This window comes from Babylonia areolata, chromosome 8, assembly GCF_041734735.1.
Source record: "Babylonia areolata isolate BAREFJ2019XMU chromosome 8, ASM4173473v1, whole genome shotgun sequence".
Lineage (NCBI taxonomy): Eukaryota > Metazoa > Mollusca > Gastropoda > Neogastropoda > Buccinidae > Babylonia > Babylonia areolata.
The window spans coordinates 20480247-20487746 of NC_134883.1; the positions used below are offsets into that span (position 1 = coordinate 20480247).

The following is a 7500-nucleotide window of genomic DNA, read 5'->3' on the forward strand; positions in this document are numbered from 1 at the left end:
CATTCGGCTATTGCGCCCGTCTGCCATGGGAAGCAGAAGGGAAGACATGGAACATATACACGAATAACATGCGTCTTTGGGAATGTTGCTCATTTTGCGTGACGAACACCGCATGTGTCTTATCTTTCGGACCTGGTAGACGCCGCCATATATCATGAAAGGAAGCGAGCGCAGAAAACGCTCAGTCTTCAACTGAAAATGGACCTCCATGGCAGCATCGGCATCAATCTTATCTCCATTCATCATCAATATTAAGAAAATATAAAAAAAACAAAAACAATATCACCCCCCCTACCCCCACGCAAAAAAAAAAAAAAAAAAAAAAAAAAAAGCAAAAAACAGCAAAAACCAATAAAAGGCACGAAAAATAATCAAAGAAAAACCAAACCAACAACATGAAAAAGAAAAAAAAAAAGAAAAAAAAAAAGAAGAAAAGATAAAATGAAATAGAATAAAATAGAATAAAAGATCATGTGGTCTTTCATGCCCTCAGTCACTCAATTGACCTCAGTTTCGATAATCATTCTTTCACTTCCATGCTAGGAGAGAGTTCCCAAGTCAAGGTCTTCGGTGTCGGTAGATTCATGGTTGGAGGCATGTGGTGGTGGTCTTCACTCTGGAGACAACTGACCCTCAAGCAGTCTGGCTCCGTGACAAAGCGATTATTGTCGCCACTATGGAGCACAGCTGATGGTGTCTTTCGAGTCAGAACAGGCACTAGTCAACACCACTGAAGCGACTCGGCGGCTGCGAAGAGTCTCTTCAGGTGTGTGGCCTACCGGTGGACTGCTGGTGCTGACACTGTGAGACGAATCCGCGTGTAAATGCGGGATTCGGAAAGAGTGGCGTGAGAGTAATGCCACTTGAACCTTGAAACCTTGCAGGTGATGTGGCACAAGAGAGAGAGAGAGAGAGACAGACAGACAGACAGAGAGACAGAGACAGAGAGTAGATGGGGTGAATAAAATCTTGTCAATCAATGCTGACAACCTAGATCTTTCTATGAAAGCTGCACCAGGACAGTGGCTGGAAATATCCATGGTCCACTTAACATTGTATGGCCTGTCAAGATGAACTTTGTGGCCGGTCCAGTCAACATTGTATGGCCAGTCAAGACGAACTTTGGGGCCAGTCCAGTCAACATTGAATGGCCAGACAAGACGAACTTTGTAACCAGTCCAGTCAACATTGAATGGCCAGTCAAGACGAACTTTGTAACCAGTCCAGTCAACATTGAATGGCCAGTCAAGACGAACTTTGTAACCAGTCCAGTCAACATTGAATGGCCAGTCAAGACGAACTTTGTGGCCAGTCCAGTCGACATTGTATGGCCAGTCAAGACGAACTTTGTAACCAGTCCAGTCAACATTGTATGGCCTGTCAAGACGAACTTTGTGGCCAGTCCAGTCCACATTGAATGGCCAGACAAGACGAACTTTGTAACCAGTCCAGTCGACATTGTATGGCCAGTCAAGACGAACTTTGTAACCAGTCCAGTCGACATTGTATGGCCAGTCAAGACGAACTTTGTAAGCAGTCCAGTCAACATTGAATGGCCAGTCAAGACGAACTTTGTAACCAGTCCAGTCAACATTGTATAGCCAGTCAAGACGAACTTTGTAACCAGTCCAGTCAACATTGTATGGCCAGTCAAGACGAACTTTGTAACCAGTCCAGTCAACATTGAATGGCCAGTCAAGACGAACTTTGTGGCCAGTCCAGTCGATATTGTATGGCCAGTCAAGACGAACTTTGTGGCCAGTCCAGTCGACATTGTATGGCCAGTCAAGACGAACTTTGTAAGCAGTCCAGTCAACATTGAATGGCCAGTCAAGACGAACGTTGTAAGCAGTCCAGTCAACATTGAATGGCCAGTCAAGACGAACTTTGTAACCAGTCCAGTCGACATTGTATGGCCAGTCAAGACGAACTTTGTAACCAGTCCAGTCGACATTGTATGGCCAGTCAAGACGAACTTTGTAAGCAGTCCAGTCAACATTGTATGGCCAGTCAAGACGAACTTTGTGGCCAGTCCAGTCGACATTGTATGGCCAGTCAAGACGAACTTTGTAACCAGTCCAGTCGACATTGTATGGCCAGTCAAGACAAACTTTGTGGCCAGTCCAGTCAACATTGTATGGCCAGTCAAGACAAACTTTGTGGCCAGTCCAGTCAACATTGAATGGCCAGTCAAGACAAACTTTGTAACCAGTCCAGTCGACATTGTATGGCCAGTCAAGACAAACTTTGTGGCCAGTCCAGTCAACATTGAATGGCCAGTCAAGACGAACTTTGTGGCCAGTCCAGTCGACATTGTATTGCCAGTCAGTACGAACTTTGTGACCAGTCCAGTCAAGTTGTGATGTCTACTCAAGAAAAGCTTTCAACAGACTTGTGGTCGATCTAATCAAATTGTTTGGGCACAGCATATGATGGGACAATAATCACCAAAATGCTGGGAAAACAAACAAACAAATAAATGTCGCCTTAGTATTAAATCATTGCCAGAACACCCTTTGTGAAAAGCATTTGGTCTATCTGGTAAGTATTAAACTGCGATTAGAAATAGGCTGTACAGCTGGAACAACAATATTATGTACATACATACAAAGGACAGCAAATCAATACTGATAATACAGGTAAACATTAATACTTTCGTGTCAGTCGCATCGGACGGAGAGAGGTGAGCGACATCCAACCCAAATTTGTGGCCAGTCCGATCAAAAATGTGTAGCCATTCCAGGAAAAAATCAAAAATCGTGGCCAGTCTACCAAAATGTGTAGCCACTCCGATCAAAATGCGTGGCCAGTTCTGAATAAAAAGAGGACAATTCTATTATAAAAGTCAAAATATATGGCCAGTCCAGAGAGAACATTGTGGACAATTGTATCAAAATGTGTGACCATTCCGACCAAAATTTGTGGCTTGTTCAAATAATAAAAACAACAACAAAAAGTATGGCCAATCCTGTCAAAATGTGTGGACAGTCTGATCAAAATGTGTGGCCAGTACTTGTGAAATGTGTAGCCAATCCGATCAGTGGCTGTTGCTTTAATCAATGGAACAACAAGCACCATAGTGGTAGAGATACTGAACGAATAAAGAAGAAGGGGAACAAAAACAAGAAATAAACGGAATGATAAACGTCGTCATAATTATTCATAATCCGTCGATGGAACCTCCCTTGTGTCAGTTTCACCTGCACTGAAATGGGAGAGCCATAATTCTATAGATTTCACAGAATATTGCTTTCGGACTTAACGATTTTACCAATACCTTAGCAAGATGATCAAGCATCTCAAAGTGTTTTACAAAAGCACGTCCGTCAGACACAGAGTACACAATAACAAACAAATTATCTACCAAAATAGACAAATGAATAATGAATAAATAATACAATTAAAAAAACACTGAACAACATTAAATAGACAAATTCATAAGCAAAAAACAAACAAACGAATAAATAAATAGATAGATAAATAAATAAATAAATGAATGAACGAATAAATAAATAAACAAATAAACAAAATAGATAAATAATCACAGAAACAAGAATGAATTGAAGATGATTATCATGAACAACAGCTCAAAACACAATAACATTTCTTTCTTAGGAAGTCATACTGATGGGAAAACGACGACGACGACGACAACAACAACAAAGTAAACACGTAACAAAATGGCTGTGGATAAAAATGGGGGGGGTCGGGGGGTGGGGGGAGGAAGGAGAACCCCCACTGTCATTGCCAAGAGCGCTCTGACAGACTTCTTCTTCTTCTTCTGCGTTCACTCGTATGCACACGAGTGGGCTTTTACGTGTATGACCGTTTTTACCCCGCCATGTAGGCAGCCATACTCCGTTTTCGGGGGTGTGCATGCTGGGTATGTTCTTGTTTCCTTAACCCACCGAACGCTGACATGGATTACAGGATCTTTAACGTGCGTATTTGATCTTCTGCTTGCATAGACACACGAAGGGAGTTCAGGCACTAGCAGGTCTGCACATATGTTGACCTGGGAGATCGTAAAAATCTCCACCCTTTACCCACCAGGCGCCGTCACCGTGGTTCGAACCCGGGACCCTCAGATTGACAGTCCAACGCTTTAACCACTCGGCTATTGCGCCCGTCGCTCTGACAGACAAAACATAGGTGTGGGCCAGGATGCTTGCCGTACAACACCGGGTTCTTGAACTGAATGGCAACGGCAGCACTCTTCACTGCTCTCAGTCTGCACACACGTGTCAGCGTGCGCGTACGCACAGACTGACACGCCAGACCCCAATTAACTTTGTCTACAATCACCAGAATGTGTGACAGGACATTTTACAACCTCCACCATACACCCCCTCCTCTACACCGGCTCACACGCAGAACGAACGAACGTACGATTTTTTGTGTATGTGGAAATGGAATCAGCATTTAATTTTTTTGTACATCCTGTTCCTAGAGCAAAAAGGAAATGAATTCATCAAAATATTCACAAAAGTAACAAAGGGATGTAGAAGTACAACAACAAACAGGACATTCAGAAACTCAAATACACTGATTATATATTCATAAAAATGCACTTGTTGTAGCTGCATGGATGACGAAATATCATATACACGCATAAAATAATGCACACACACATAATAAAAAAAAAAAAGCATTTGGATTCATGTTACATACGTATTTCAATATTATTTGGAGAGACGCTTCAGACTTTAAAAAAAAAAAAATGTCCTCTTACATTGGCCTAACTACAGCCTTTATGTCAAGGGGATATGATTCTCAATTACAGTGTCAAGTGCACTGAACGGAAAAAGACATACTAAACAGTCCATAAAGCACATTTTGTCAATAACGTATTTAAAAACCCACTTGGCTAATCGTTTATTGAGGCTTGTGTCCAATAACAAGCACATACACCATCTTTGAACACTCTCTTGCCACCTCCATCATCAGCCTCTACCTCTTATTTTGACAACAACACAACAGCAACAACAACAATAACAACAAATATCATAAACTGTTAGTATTTGGAGAGAGAGAGAGAGGGGGGGGGGACAGAGAGGGAGTGGGGGGGGGGGGCAGACAGACTGATCGAAACAGAGACAGAAAGAGGGTTAGAGAGAGACACAGAGTAAGAGTACGACAAAGACAGACAGACAGACAGAGAAACACACAGGCACAGAGGTTGAGACAGACAGACAGATTCGAACAGACAGACAGACACATAAATACAACAACAATAATTCAGCACCAACCCAAGCTTTCTCCCTGTACACCAGATGAAGAGCTACACTGACTTTTCTTCTCTTCACCAACATTGTGGGAGTATAATCTTCTCTCAACGTTGAACCAACAATACTCGGGTATCCCCGAAAAAGTACAGCGTATTGCCAGCAGACATTCACACATCTACAGTTACAGTTTATCTTAAACTCAGTTAACTGTATAACGACTATAAACTACGTTGTAAACGCCTACTAGTCAGAAAATGCCCATAAACAACACCCTCCTCCCCCACTTAGAGAGAGAGAGAGACAGAGACAGAGACGGACAGAGACAGGCAAAGACAGTGTGAGAGAGAGAGTGAGAGATAGAGAGAGAGAGAGAAACACAGACAGAGACAGACAGAGACAGGCAGAGACAGTGACAGAGACAGAGACAGAGAGAGAGAGAGAGAGAGAGAGAGAAGAAATAATTAAAATTCAGATTGCTATTTGGGATAATGTTGCTTTTCAAAGCCATGCAGATTTCGATCTTGAGATTAAGAATAGAACTCTTGCACGAGAAGTCGATGTGTCGTGGCGTATTTATTGTTTTTTTGTTGTTGTTGTTCTTTAAAGAAAAAAAGAACAACCCATGACGCATGTCGTGTTTCAGTGTCCAGCGTTTCCACAGAATCACAGAAATATTCGGCTATAGGCTAGAAGCCCTTTTGACCTCATGATAGTGTCCATTTATGTGCATTTGGATCACTATATAGTGAACTGTTCCAAGGTTTAATCAGGCATAGTGTATGCTACATTTATTTCTGAATCAATAAAGATTTAAATCGATGGAAAATACATGGTCCTTAAAAGTTTTGTCAGTTTGGCTTTTGAAGGCGTTTACTGATGATGCATTGATGGTGTCAAAGGTTATTCCACTGATTAATGATACGGTTAGTAAAAAAAATTGTGGAACTGGTTAGTTACAAAGTTTGTCTTGTTCAGTTTGAAGTTGTGCCCTCGAGTCTTATCAATTTTTGCCAAGGTGAACAGGGAAGAGGTAGTGCGGGGATCATAAATATTGTGCATAATAATGAATACTTCATTGAGATCACTTCTTAATCGCCTGAATTCTAGACTGGGCAGTTTAAATAGAGCTAGGCGCTCCTCATAACTAAGGTCACCAGTACCAGTTATACACTTGGTAAATCTGCGTTATAAGTTAGTACTGCTTGCAGAGAACGGTAGGTCTGATCCTTGGACGTTCAGTTCTCGAAGTCAATAAAGGTCACCAGTGTGCCGTGAAACAAATCTTCAGTATACAGTTGAATTTCAACTCTCGGCGCTGGATAACCCCTATATCTTTGAAGGAGACAAGAGCGTCATGAGTTGACATTGGGGAAATAGTTCACACGCTTTCGTCGGGAACCTTTCGTCGCTTGCTGTGCGACAAAAAAAAGGTCATATAACGTCATGGGGTTTTCTGAGTGTGCACTGCCTTTCTTCGGACAACCGTGACTTTTCGACCACATCATTTTCTTTGCACAAACTGAACCAAACAAAAACTACGTCGTCAAAAAGGTCTTTAGAACTCAAGACATATACGAAAGCAACGCGGTAAGTTTATTACTTTAAGATCTTTTCTTTTTTAAATTTCACAGATTTCCTCTGATCGAGATCTGGCGTAAACAAATGACAGAAAGCAGATCACGTAATCGGCTTGGAACCTTTGCCTTGAAACGGAATATATATAAAAGGTCTCGTCGACAGTTGTCCAAAACAACAATTTCCTCTTCCCTCAATTTCACATAGACATGAAAATGTATGCGTGCTGTGGATAAAATAATGCTTCAAACTGATATTCGGCGTGTCAAGTCTCTTCAAAGTCGAAGCCAGATGAGGCTCTGTGCTGAATTTTAGACAGAACACTTCGAATACTTGAGTGGCAGAGATTTGACAAGAAACACGCTCAAAGTAAACATAGAAGATTAACTCACTCAGTACGGCCAGTCCTCTGTTCTCTACACAGACCCCTTGGATGTCCAGTGGGTGTCTGAATGACCCAACCTTTAGCTTCCGTCGTCAGAATTGTGGTATTCTTTGTCAACATTCACCTCTTCAGTATAAGAGCCTTCCGCTTGCAATATTTTGATGATGGTAATTGGGCTGAAACGCTGTTAACGTCGTCTCTTTCGCCGTTCGTATGGAGAGAGTTAAAGCAAATAACTGGTGTAATTATAAAACAAAAAATAACTTGCAAAAATACTCACCGACATAGTTAAAATCCTTTTGTCGGAACAGG

At 41.8% G+C, this 7500-nt stretch overlaps 1 protein-coding gene across 1 annotated transcript in view; it reads right to left on the reverse strand.

The window, feature by feature from the left end:
- Window positions 1-3368: 3368 nt before the first annotated feature.
- The window catches only part of LOC143284640 (uncharacterized), a 12317-nt gene continuing 8185 nt past the window's right edge, over window positions 3369-7500 (reverse strand). The window contains exon 4 of the mRNA XM_076591513.1: window positions 3369-7500. This exon is cut by the window's right edge and continues 715 nt beyond it. The gene's annotated coding sequence lies outside the window, so the exon portion shown is untranslated.